The following is a 15,032-nucleotide window of genomic DNA, read 5'->3' as shown; positions in this document are numbered from 1 at the left end:
GGACATAATATGTGGGATGTCTTCACAGTAATACATGGGAGGGCAAGAAAAAAATGCTATCAAATTTCTACCATGCGCTCAGCCCCTTATATAAACAAATATCCAGCCTTTCTAATGTACTAACAACCACTCTTCATAGCAGGTATTCTATTCCCAGCTTGTAGGTAAGAAACAAAGCTTCAGAAAGGGATCTTCACCAATGTCACACAGTCAATAAAAGGCAGAACTAGGGCAAATATCAATAATAAAAATAGCAATCTAATCCTAATTGGACCTGGCACTGTTCTAAGAAGAAAATCATTAACAAAGGATTTTGAGTTACCACACTCTTAGTCTCCCCGTTTTACAAAAGAAGCAACTGGGGTAAAGTGAAGCTATGCCGTTTCTTTTCAAGCTCATATACCTAACAAGATACCACTTTAATCATGGGTCTCTGATAGATCGTGTACCTCATTTCTAGCGATTGCTGAGATTTTTCTTATTAACCCTAAGCAAGTATTTGATCCCTGGTAAGTATGCTGTAATTTTTTCACCGCTCATTCTTATCACGGTTCTTCAAGAAAAGTACAGTTCAACACATTTGTCCTATTTGGTTACAAATTTTGAAATTCAAAATATGTATCACACTAAGCTGTTAGCTCCATTTGGAATTTTAAAAAACTAAATTTTTCACTCAGTTAAAAAAAATTGCATTGTTTACTCCCATATCTACAATATAGCTTATAAGTGTATATTTGTATTGAAAACATAATTTTCTAGAACTTTTATAATATTTAAATATTATTTAAGGTTTTAATAATATTTAAATATTTAAATAATACATTTAAAAACATAGTTCAACAAGTCCGAATAATCCATCACTTACTTATGACAGAATATTTGTTCAGTATCTTCTGTTTGTTCACTCTTGTGTAATATATCCTATTTTAAGAATCAAAAACTTCTCTTAATGTCAACACTACAGCCTCTTCACAATTCCTACTTATTCCTAATTACCCTTCAGGAGCAAATAAAATGAATTTATCCCAAATTTCTTTGCTTTGAAACAACTTCAGTGAAAATGGTGGTTGTCAACCATATCTACCATTCATATATCCCATTGTTTTCTGCATTAAATTTCATCTAATACTCCTTATGCCATCAGTGTCACTACAAAGGGGGACAGGGGATGAATCTCATCATGAACAAAGGTATATACACTAGATCTTAGGATGTTCAATCATTTCCTTACTCTATTATGTCCCATCTGAACTACTCATATTAAAATGAGCAACTATATGAACATGGTACTTTTAAGAAAGGATGTTCAAAAATTAATTCATATCTTGTACAAATTGGTATCCAAGAAATCATGACCTAATAGGCATCACATATGTGAATGAAAAAATTCACTTTCAGCAATGAATGTTGATGACACTCCTTTAGCAAGAGTTGTACCGAGCTACCCACAACTCCTCAGCACTCACTATTCTCATACATGCGGTCGGACAATGTCCAAGGGTGCAGTGATTCTGTCCAGAGGCTTTTCTGGGCCGTTAGAGCTGTCTCAGCCTGTGTACAGGGTTATACAGACACTCTAGGGCATTCATGACTCTGATCACTGGAGCAGCCCTGTACTAACTGCAAATTTATGGAGGAAACTTTCAAGTCCTCTTGCCCCCCAGTTGGGGTAACTCTGTTACCTATTTCATGTGGTCTCAGTTCTCCAACAAAAATGATCTCGGCCTACTCATCTTACTTCCATTTCACTACATGGCATAACTAGAAGTTGACTAGGTATTCTGCTTTAATGTATATGCAAAGCCCTCTTGTTCAGGAATGTTTGTAGAATAATATTTCTAAATTAGGAATACAATTGGTCTTGTTCTTTCCTGAGGGATAAAATGTCATCTCTCTTCTTCTCTCCCTCTCTCCTTTCTTCCTAACTCAGCTAACCCTCTATCTGAAAGAATTACAAAGGAAGAAATCTAGGGCATTGTTTAGCATTCTCAGGAGGATTGGAAATGTTGGAATGACAGCGAGTATCACACATACACTGCTTGAAGTATTTTGTAGGATCCAAGGAAAGAGAAAATTTTGACATTCCAGAAAATTTAAGTCATCCTTTTAATATCAGGACCAGAAAGAAACAGGTCACACGGGCAAGAGCCATAAAACTAATTATCTTGACTCTTTCCAGAATACCTGAGCTATAAATGTACAGGGAATCCTGTAATCAGATGCAAAGTTGTGTATAATATACTTAGTTCCCAAATGTAACTAGGAATTTTATGTATATAATGTGAAAAATCGTTCCAAAGTATTTGAGACTCCAAAAACTTTCCTAGCTAGCATTCAATATTCTTGCTTAACTTCTCCTTATACCCCTAACTGTATTGAGCATGCATAGACACACAAAAGCTAGGATCAACTATTACCGCTTAAGAAAGAAAAGGAGGAAAAAGGCTGTATTATAGGGATTTAGTTTTCTTCCTCAACTCTTGAAGAAGCCTATTTGTATCAGCCCGTGTCAGACAACAAAGTACTTATCAATAAAGTTTTATGAATGTGGTCACATATGAAATATAAGAGCATTCAGTTTCTACCTCTCCTTTTCTCATAAATCCTACATCAGATAGACATTAGCTATATCTGCCAATGTTTCCACGGAATCTTAAAGACTATTCACTGCAAAGCTGGCAGTGTAGCCTGAAAGCAAGTTATGTCTGCGTTGCAACTTCACACTAAGTGGTTTAAAAATACAACTAAATGTGGCCTGTCTTTATCTTGATTATAAGACATAAATTATCCCAAGAATATTCTTAGTAAAAATTGGGTCTCCCGGTCAAGCCACTTCTATTAAGAAGGACACAGGTCAGTTTTTAGGAGTTTAGGTGTTATTTGGAAGTTAGGAGCATCTAAATATGGAATATAACTCCATTAAATTATAGTATATTTTATATCAAAGAGAAACGACAAAAATAAGAAATGTTTTAAGTATTTTTTCGTATAGCGTGTTCATATATAATTACTTCAGTAGTCTCAATGTAGTCATGCAATTGTTTGGGTAAAGAACTAAACTTGAAGTTAAATAGCATAGGTCTGAATTCTTATGGTTTATAACATTCATGTATTTTATATGTTCCAGAATAATATGTAATTTCTAAGTTTATAACATAATAATTACAGAAATCTAGGTAAAGTAATACTTCTGTGACACAGTCTCTTCATCTACAAAATGGAATATTGCTTTTCTCCTTAAATTTATATTAAAAATTGGAGAAGTAATATATGTGAAAGAACCTTACATTAAATATGCAAGTTTTATTTGTTGAATTCAAACAGTCATTAAAGAACAAAATAAAACATTACATTTGGATTAACAAAGTAGATACATATATCTCAATCTGAGAAACCTTTAAGCTCTCTTGACCATAAAATGACATTGGATCCTATAAGAGAGTTTGGTAAATATTTGAAAGATATTTCAATTTCACACCTAAATGTTGATTCTGACATTTATTTCCTAAACTTATCATTTGTATACTTACCTGCTATTAAATCCACAGGGGTCATGTCACTAACTGTATGCCCACCGATTTTATTGAGAGGTATTCAGCAAGGCCCACAAAGTAAGTATTGAATTTTTTTAAAAAACAGACCCAAAACACCTAAAAGCAAAACACTTAGTAAATTCTTATAATCATGAAGATCACAAATTAGTGCTATTAGTAAGAAAGAAACTTCTAAACCAAATAAAGTCCTAATACCTCCAACGAATTTTGTCTCTCTGATACACACACACACGATTAAAAAAAAAAATGAAGGAAATGTAAAAAAATAAATAAATGAAGGAAGTTCTGTGGGAAATGTCCATAATTTCATGCCCAGAATTTCCCTATCAATCTCTTTCCCCAAAGTTCTTCCGAGAAAATAAAGTTGCCTTTCTCTCAACGTTAACTCATCACTTTTCTCATAGCATTTTCAAAAGAAATATTTCCTGTCAGCCGGCCACTTAAACTTTGTGCTGTTAAAGAAATCCAAAAAGGTATCAATTTTGCAACAAAGGATAAAGAGGAGACGAAGTGAACCAACATGGCTTTTAAGCTAAATTGCCGTCACCTGTCACAGGTTGTCTAGCGAGCCTCAAGTTCCCTCTAATAAGCTTATGGAGGGTGCGGAGCAAAGGCACCTCAAGGTGCTCTGCGGGTTTTCCCCTGGTAAATTAGGCTGAAAGGAAAAGAGTCCCACCCCCCACCCCCAAACTTGGAGACCAGGGCTGCCCTGCCGAATGCTGTGCCCAGACCTCCTACTTCCACGCCCTTCCAGTCCTTTCCTCGGCTTGGAAAATTGGGCATGAGGCAAGCAAAAGGAAGGACAGAAGGCCAAAACGGGCATCCGGGAAGCCAAATTTCTGTCTCAAAAGCTCGTCTAGAAACGCGTACATAGCGCGTGCCTTGCGGACATCTCCTAAAACCCCGTTCACTGAAGCTAATTCCTCCCGAACGCCCCCACGCCGGCTGAGGATCGCAACCGCCCATCCGCCCCTCCAGCCTGTGCAGCCGCCCCCAAAACCTCCCGTGAATCGGGAAATGTCAAGGCAGCGGCGCTTGGGGAGCCGAGCAGCCTCGCCAGTTCCAAGTCTCTGGTTCGAGACCCCTCGCTTCGCCTCTTTGGGGAACTCACCTGGAGTCAGGTTTAGATGGCAGCCTCCACCCAGGGGACCGGGAAGCGGCCCCGGGAAGCGCCGCCGCGTCCTGTGAATAACGAGCGCAGCGCAGCGGAGCAGCTCCCCCTGGACTGGCCGCTCCCCGATTCCTCCCGCTCTGTCCGGGAACCGTCCCTCCGTTCTTTCCTCTCCCTCCCCTGCCTGCAGCCGCCGCGCTCCCTCCTCCTGCTGGGGGCTCAGGGCTGTGCTTCCGCCTCCCTCCTGCGGGCGCACGAGCTGCCCGCGCTGCTAATGAGCAGGCTCCAGGCTCCGCCCGGCCAGGGGTGCGCACACGCCCCACGCCGGAGACGAGCTCCCGGGAGCGGAGCTATGGATACGCCTGGTGCGGCCGCTGGAGAAATGAACTGGAGGAGGCATCCAGCATCTCACACTTTCTGGCCACTCAGCTTAACTAAGCCATAACCCCAGACTTCTTCCTAAATCTCCAGTAATTTACAGGTGCTGAAAAGTCAATGAGGGGTTTGAGCACAATCTGTGTTAACAGTATTGCCAGTATAGAGATGCTAATCTGGCTAGATTCTAGGGATGAAATGTTCAAGGGACGGTATATGATTCTTTCTGGTGGTTATTTTGACATATTTTGGCTATACTTACAGATCTGTAAAATAAACCAGCAATCTTCTAATCATGACAACACAGATTCCTAATTGAAGGCAGCTGATACTTATTAAATACCAGGCTCTGTTTAATAGGCTCTTCTTTCCCAGCTGATCTTTACTACAATTCTGTGAGCACTACTAGCACCCCTATTCTATATTTTAAGAATTTGGGTTTAACTTTTAAAACAAGACGGTCTTAAAACAAGACTAAGGATCATGTCCAACCTTGCAGAGATTCTAAGTTTCTGAGCCTAAATAATAACTGATATCTGTAGCTCCCACAACCCATACCCTGTGTATAATGTGTTGCAGCATCTTGGATGGTACTGTGTAACTGAACCAACAAAGATAATAGGACCATCAGCAAATACACACCACGAGACTAATGAATACCTAGAATCCTAGTGAGACTTGTAAATAGTCAAGCACCCTAAGTAACAATAGTTCAAGTGCATGCTAAACATGGTGATTACTTATAAAAGAACAGCAACCAGTATGAGTGAAGACAGGCAAATAATGTTCAAAATGTTCAGAATCAATGTCCAGCCACTTATGAGTTGAATTCCCCACTCTAAAAAGGAGGCCAGATGTGATGTATTCTAAGAAGTCTACAATGGGCGTGGTCTTTTCGCAACCAAAAAGGGCTTTTTAAACACTTATATCCCGTTAAGAATATGCAATAGCTAATTAATATTAAATCTGAAAATCAGTGATAATTTATTTCAACTAACCTTACATGAAAAAATCATTACTCATTCAAGCTTTTAGAATTAGATTAAATAGCATTGAGTATCAAATTTACTTCAACCCATAGAAATAATAGACAGTTAATTAATAAAGTAAGTAATTTAATTAACTTTACTTTTGTGTCATGATGTATTTTTCCTTAGGAAAAGGATAAGACATTTTTTCCATGGTATAAAACACTAGAATATGACTTTTATATTTTTCTTCATGAAGATTAAAGAATTAATAAAATAAGTACAGACATATTGTCAACAAATCTATCCAGATCATTCATTCTCCACTCAAGAAATTATGCTAGGCAAGCTTTATTTCTCCATATGTACAAGGCAATTCAGAGGTCAAAAATTTGAAAACACTTCAATGAACATCAACCATTAATTAACTAAGAGTAGATTTTATTTATAAACAACTTTAAAAGACTATAAAAAAGGTATAACAAACTTCTACTTTATCAGTACTGCTACTCCTGTTGAACACAAAGATATATAATTATAGTTTTCTCCCTATTTAAAATATTTATTGATTCTGGCATAATAATGTCATACTCATCCCTCAATAATCAGTGTACATGGAACCAGAAATCTTTTCTTTCACCTAGTCAATTGAAGTATTTCTGTGTTTTGCATGTTAACACTCTATTTATTCTGTGTTTCTAGTGCTTATCCTCAAAATTTTTATAGTTCCGTTCACATATGAATTCTACCAATCAGCACTATATATAAATAATGCAACGTATAAAATGTGTTAAATAAATGGATGTAAGATTTATGCTAAATTTTTCACATAGTAAGTACTTCAAAACCCTTATTATTTTTCCTTAAGCTTTTATGTGCATATATTTTATCTCTCCAATTAAAGAATAAACTTCTAAATAAGAAGAGTTTTGTCTATAAATTTTACGCATTTTAATACATTATTAATCTAAAACCTTGGACTAGAGTTTGGAATTCTTTTATGTATTCATTTATTGATTCAAAAAATAGGTGTCCATGCCATTTTTTCTAAACCTTGTGCAAGATGTAGGGTATACAATGATGTCCAGACTTTAGAGTCCTTGACCTCATGGCGTTTAAAGTGCAGTAATGTACAGTAATTTTAAAATCTATTTATTATTATTTAAAACAATAAATGAATACATTCTTGTCGAAAATAACTGAAAAGTCTGTCTGAATTCCCTGGCCAAGGCCAAAACATGAAAGCAAAAGAGCTGCCTGAAAACAGTGCAAGCCACTCTCCAGAGGGTTTCTCTGTTGAAACAGCACATCGCATTATGGAAATAATGAGAAAAATTAGTAACTGTGCAAACGACAACACATATGCATCTTTGTGGTTTCTGACCTTTTAGCATCGTCGAAGCAAGACCACAAACCTTTCAACACCAGGCGTGGTATTAATCTTGCACAGAATATAATGTTTTCACATATTTTATTCTGATTTCCTACAAAGTAATTTCAATTTCTAGCTAAAGCTAATGGATTTTTCTAGTGAAAACATTGTGTACAGAATGACTTTCCAGTGAGATCCGCGTACCATGCGCCATTTTCATGTTCGTGCTCATTTCTCTGAAGTCTGTTTGCCTTTAATTCACCATAATGAAATTCCTTGTGTACTTTTATTGGCAACCATTGCATAGTGACACTTGCATCCAAATGTAATTCCATTTGAGCTTGGCAGTGTTTGCTTTTTTATCAGAAGAGGAAAGTTAGAGGGAACAAGGGGCAAAGATGTGTGTAAGAATATCTGAGGGACCATCACAGCATCATCACAAATTCAAGATTTTTTTGAAACATTAGACAAGGGACTGACAGCCATGCCCTGGGATGGCTGAAACACTTCACAACCTGCTCATGTTTATGACCAAAATCATCACCTAAAATGAATTCAATGTGTCAATATCATAATATTGTTTGTGTATAAGTAATCATGAAGCAGTTAGGGAAGGGAGTATAATCTAGTAAGAAATTGGAACAAAAAGTGTTAGACAAAATTCAAGAAGATTTAAAAGAAGAAAATTAACCTGTCTGATCTGAACAGAATTGGAAAAGCACATCAATCATAGCTCTATACATTGACCATAGACTTAAAGCATAACATAAAAATAAAGAAGGCAGATAACTCAGGAAAACATTTCTATTAAATCTACTCCGTAAAGTTTTCCCATACTTTTATTTTACTAACAGGAGCATACATTTAAATCTGACAAAATCATATATATTTTGTTGATTCAATTTGTAGCAGATAGAGGAGCATGTCCCAGTGCTATGACAGTGAGTTGTCACTATAACATACCACTGCTTTACATCTTACCCACAGGCTAAAATGTTTACCCCTAGAGTCGTGACTTTGTATATGACAGGAGATTGCTACTAAAAGTAAATATATTTGGCTGAAGGGTAGATACAACTTTAGGCCATTATATCATTCACTAAAATTTAGCTGGCATTTACATATTTACCTGCTTAGTTCATATGACAAATATGTTTGAGAGACTGCCATATACAAAAAAAAAAGATGGAACCATCTTACAAATTTAGAGATTACTTAAAGAAATGGAACTGAAGGGTTAACTGTGATGGCAAGAATGAAGAGAGCAAAACCAGAGGGTACTTCAAGGAGAACAGGCATGAGAGAGGCATTATAATTTGGAGGGTGCTATGATTTGAACCTATGTGCCCATCCAAAGTTTGTATGTTGAAACTAAAATCCCAGGACAATGACATCAAGAGATGGGGCTTTTGGTTAAGTGATTAAGTGAAGAAGGATCCACCCTCATGAATGAGATAAACGTCCTCGTAAAAGATGCTTTAGAGGAATGCCGGGCTCCTCAGTCTCTTCTGCCATGTCGTCACATTGTCCGTTTTTGCCCACTTTTGTCACGTGAAGACGAAGCAAGAAGGTGCCACCTCGGGACCAACTGCCAAATCTCCGCTGCCTTGATTTCGGACTTCTCAGCCCCAGAACTGTGAGAAATACATTTCTGTTTTTTATGAATTACTCAATCTGTGGCATTTTGTTATAGCAGCATACAGACAAAAACAGGGTAAACAGCCTGGTGAGAGTGGATATTTTAGAAACTTGAGATGATTCAATGTCGCTGATTCTCCATTTTCTCATATGTAAAATGAAGGAAATAATGCTGATTACTTCATAGTTCATTGTACAAATTAAATTAACTATGTAAATAAAGCAAGCAATATAGTTCCTTTTATCTGGTATACATTGTTTAAGTGTTGTTGTCATTACATGAGGAAAACAAGAACTTCCCCAAACAGAAGGATGTGGGAACCAAAACTAAGATATAAGAAAGGACCAAAGTTCACTGTGACAATCTGGTCAAGCGCTGGTTAGGGAAGATAGCATAATGTTACGCATAGATATTATTTGAGGATAATTTTCCTCCACCCCGAACTCCTCTAGCACTTTCCCTACGTCTTTCATTGCACTTCTTCATTTGTCTCTTTAATTACGGTTATTTATATAAATCTTTTAGCTTCCTACAAAAATAAGCTTGTAGTGGGACAGATTCTTGAGGATCTATGTCAAAGCAATTTTTCTATTTCCTACAGCAAGTAACCCAGTAGTAATCACACAGAATTTGTTAAAAGAATAAACATAGGAAGATTAATTTCCATTTTTTTCTTTGCTAATTTTTAATCAGAATTATACCATTGTTAGGGAGGGAGAAATTATAAATTGAGGACATGAGTATTAACATTTAAATCTGTTATTCTGCTTTATTTTAGAGCTTGCCATGTTTTGTGATTAAAAAAAGAAACAGGACATTCTATATAGCTGTTGCAAAACGTGTGGTCTGTTGGTGAACTAGCAGCACCAGCATTACCAAGATTTCCTTAGTTTGCAGGGCTACTGAGTCAGAATTCGCATTTTGACAAAACTCCAGGTGATTCATGCTCTGCATTTAAGTTGGAGAAGCACTGTTCTATAGTTCTCCTTATGTCCTAAATGCATTGTCAGTGAAAGAAAATACTATACGTATGATAATAATAACGGTAATATTAACAAAAATGTAACTATTAGTAATTTTCTATGCTCTCCCAGATACTAAGTCCTTTATTTAATACTTGTGATATTTCTGCGAAGTTGCAATTGATATCACCTACTAAACTGATACTCAGAAATCTGAGGTAATTCTCCAAGGTCACAAAGCTAGTGAATCACAAACCAGATTTTTAAACTCTTGCTGCTTCATTCCAAAGACTAAACCGTTTCTAACTCACGGTTAATACATTTGCTTCTGCCTTCCATTTCCTAAATATGGTTTCCTTTCTATTTCATTAGCTTTACTTATACATGACTGATTTTTAACCCTCTCTAACATTTGCAGAATATGGTGTACTATGGTTAATAAGGACAATACCAAGTAATATCATGTTGAGAAAGCGTGCAGAAGTAGCATCAAAAAACAGACTTTTTCCAAAATGTTTACTAAAATCTTTCAATAAAAACAAGATTTTCTACTTAGAATTTCTACCTTGCATAACTCAAATGGAGCATGACTATTAAAATGACAAATAGATTCCGTAGTTGCCTAAGAGCTAAGAATAAGAATTGCTATATAAAAAAGCATAAATATGCCATATGAATGACATGTATAAGAATCATGGGAGTGCTATTTGGTATTTAGTATTTAGTTCCATTCTGCAGCATGATCAAAAAGAAGCATCTGTATAGTTCACTGTGCATTATAGCACAATAAATCACCTCATTAGGCTCAGATATATGTAAAGATTTACAGTCTGGGAAAGTCCACTAGATATTCTTAATCACTTCTTAGACTGTACTGTCCCCCATATTTCTCTTTTTCTATAGAAAGGTTGCACATGGAAAGGCTTTATTTGAAATCCAGCAATGAATGGAATGTCTGTGAAGCAAGAAATAGATGGAAATTGACATTTTAAAAGAAAGTTTGGCTTCTGAAGAGATACAGCTGTGACCTTGGTCTTTTTGTTGGACAGAAGTATTCCCTAGCCTTACTGTACTATTTTTCCCAAAGCACCCTCTCTATTGTTCTCCCTTCATCTCTGGCTCGTATCATATGGCCCCTCCCTCATTCTATCTGGTGAGTTCTGAGAAAAATGCTTAAATTCTGCAGAGAAGATTGAGAACAATGCTAAATATTCCTCAGAGAAGCAAAATATTATGTTAACAGTTTATATTTTCACATGAAATTGTCTATCTCTTCTCTCTGTCTCATGTGTGTATGTGTGTATGTGTGTATGTGTATATATATATATATATATAATATACAGTAGATATGTATATATAGAGTATAATATTCAGTATATATGTATATATAGTATAATATACCGTATATATGTATATATATACAGTGTGTGTGTGTGTATATATATATACATATATATATGTATATATATACTACCATTTACCTCCCAGGCTATACGTCCTGACATCTTAAAAGTAGAAAGCCCTCACAGGCCGCGGTTGCTCATGACTGTAATCCCAGCACTTTGAGAGGCCGAGGCGTGCAGATCACCTGAGGTCGGGAGTTCAAGACCAGCCTGACCAACATGGTGAAACCCCATCTCTACTAAAAATACAAAAAATTAGCTGGGCGTTGTGTTGCGCACCTGTAATCCCAGCTACTCAGGAGGTGGAGGCAGGAGAATCACATGAACCCGGGAGTCGGAGGTTGTGTGAGCCGAGACCATGACATTGCACTGCAGCCTGGGCAATGAGAGCAAAACTCCATCAGAAAAAGAAAGGTGGATAGGCCTTAAAAGACTTTTGAAAATGAGATTTGTCGAATATTTATTAGAGATGAAGAAAATAAGTGCGGACCCACACGTAACTTGTCTGAGGTCACAGAAGTAGGGACCCACACGTAACTTGTCTGAGGTCACAGAGGTAGTCATGCTGCAGCAGCCTTATTGGTTTTCCTCTATGACATGCATTATTATTGTTTTTGATCATTTCAAGAGGTTTCTAGTCGATAGTGGGACAAAATTTCTAATTTGGGAACCTAATTTTCTCTGCAAATCTTCTTTACATCTCTAGCTTATTAATACACCTCAGAAGTGTTACAGGAATTAATTCGCAGGATTTTGAAGAATATTTTGAGGTATGCTGGGAAAAATCATGTCAAGTATCAATGATTAGAAACTAAACAATCAATATTAGATATTGTAAAATTATATTTAATCTTCCATATGGCATAAATAAGTTATTTTAATGTACAGTCGTTGTACTTTGTAAACTTGCATATAAAATATTTGAAAAAATAACTTTCAATATGTAAAATGTAAATATACAAAGGAAAGCATCGGAAAAAATAGATAAAAATAATCAGGCTAAGAAAACACTACAGTGTCACCCTCAGAAGACTATAGAAGGATTCTCACCCTCGAGAAACAGAGGAACTTGAACATGGAAATGACCCTCTGCTGGCCATACTGATTATGGTACATAATTTTAAAAGGCTTTTAGAGAGAAGGGAAATGTTTTATTATGCATTCAGCACAGTGTTATGGTGATGTTTCTTAACTATCAGCTATTTTTAAAATTCCTATAATCTTTCTATAGATGACAAAGTTACATAAATATGAAGGATAAGAAGGGCCCCTGCAAACCTGATAATACAATTCTCTTTTCAATGATAACGTATATCTAAGCGCGCATCTCCTAATCATATTGATGTGCATTAAGTGTTCTTTTACCTACACCTGTCAAAGTGGCTAAAGTAATCCTTCATGAGGAGATAATTTTTTTCTTTAGGTGATTTTTTCCGCATAATACCCTAACATTTCCAATTCCATCATTCTCGAAAAAGTTTACATGATATACATATACAATTACTAAAATTTTGGCGGCATAAATAATTTAAATGGACTTTACTTCAAAGATAATATTTACTTTTAAAGTTGTAAACCTTTGAATCATCAATTAATTAGAATTATCTTTTTCTTTATAAATAAAGTTTTTTGTCCCTACATATTTATGATTTGGAAATTTTCACCTGGAAAATTTCATTTTCAGTTGGATGCCTTGTCTTTAGTATAAAATTCAGTATTTCAATTTCAATATAATTTTTTGATTGATTTTAATGCAGAGAACAGAAAGGAATATCTTCAAATATAAACTACACAGAATCATTCTGTGAAACTTCTTTCTGATCTGTGCATTCAGCTAACAGAGTTAAACCGTACATTTGATTGAGCAGTTCTGAACACTCTTTCTGTAGAAAATGCAACTGGACATTTGGAGCGCTAAGAGGGTAGTAGTGGAAAAAGGAATATATTCAAATATAAAGTACACAGAAGCATTCTGTGAAATTTCTTTCTGTTCTCTGCAACTTCTTTCTGTTCTCTGCATTCAACTAACAGAGTTGAGCCTTACTTTTGAAGGAGCAGTTCTGAAACACTCTTTGTGTAGAAACTGAAATTGGACATTCGGAGAGCTAAGAGGATAATAGTCGAAAAAGGAATATCTTCAGCTAAATACTACACAGAAGCATTCTGTGAAACTTATTTCTGATATGTGAATTCAACTAACAGAGTAAAACCATACTTTTGATTGAGCCGTTATGAACACTCTTTCTGAAGAAAATGCAAGTGGACATTCGGAGCACTAAGAAGGTAATACTGGAAAAAGGAATATATTCAAATATAAACTACACAGAAGAATTCTGTGAAACTTCTTTCTGTTCTGTGCATTCAACTAACAGAGTTGAACCTTACTTTTGATTGAGCCGTCCTGAAACACTCATTCTGTAGAAACTGCAATTGGACATTCTGAGCGCTAAGTGGCCTATATTGGGAAAAAGAATATCTCCAAATAAAAACTACTCAGAAGAATTCTGTGAAACTTATTTCTGATCTGTGCATTCAGCTAACAGAGTTAAACCACACTTTTGATTGAGCAGTTATTAAACACTGTTTCTGTAGGAAATGCAAGTGGACATTAGGAGCGCTAAGATTGTAATAGTGGAAAAAGGAATATCCCCAAATAAAAACTACACAGAAGCATTCTCTGAAACTCCTTTCTGTTCTCTGCATTAAACTAACAGAGTTGAGCCTTACTTTTGAAGGTGCTGTTCTGAAACACTCTTTGTGTAGAAACTGCCAGTGGATATGCGGAACGCTAAGAGGGTAATAGTCGAAAAAGGAATATCTTCAACTAAATACTAAACAGAAGCATTCTGTGAAACTTCTTTCTGTTCTGTGCATTCAACTAAAAGAGTTGAACCTTACTTTTGATTGAGCCGTTCTGAAACACACTTTCTGTAGAAAATGCAAGTGGTGATTCGGAGCGCTAAGAGGGTAATAGTGGAAAAAGGAGTATCTTCAAATATAAACTACACAGAAGCATTCTGTAAAACTTCTTTCTGTTCCTTGCATTCAACTAACAATATTGAACCTTACTTTTGATTGACCAGTTCTGAAACTCTCTTTCTGTAGATACTGCAATTGGAAATTCTGAGCGCTAAGAGTCCTATATTGGAAAAAGGAATATGTTCAAATAAAAACTACACAGAAGAATTCTGTGAAACTTCTTTCTGATCTGTGCATTCAACTAACAGAGTTAAACCATACTTTTGATTGAGCAGTTCTGAACACTCTTTCTGTAGAAAATGCAAGTGGACATTCGGAGCTCTAAGAGGGTAATAGTGGAAAAAGTAATATCGTCAAATAAGAACTACAGACAGGCATTCTGTGAAACTACTTTCTGTTCTGTGCATTCAACTAACAGAGTTGAACCTTACTTTTGATTGAGCCGTCCTGAAACACTCATTCTGTAGAAACTGCAATTGGACATTCTGAGCGCTAAGTGGCCTATATTGGGAAAAAGAATATCTCCAAATAAAAACTACTCAGAAGAATTCTGTGAAACTTATTTCTGATCTGTGCATTCAGCTAACAGAGTTAAACCACACTTTTGATTGAGCAGTTATTAAACACTGTTTCTGTAGGAAATGCAAGAGGACATTAGGAGCGCTAAGA

This window comes from Symphalangus syndactylus, chromosome 16 (genome assembly GCF_028878055.3).
Source record: "Symphalangus syndactylus isolate Jambi chromosome 16, NHGRI_mSymSyn1-v2.1_pri, whole genome shotgun sequence".
NCBI lineage: Eukaryota > Metazoa > Chordata > Mammalia > Primates > Hylobatidae > Symphalangus > Symphalangus syndactylus.
This window is presented reverse-complemented; position numbering follows the sequence as displayed.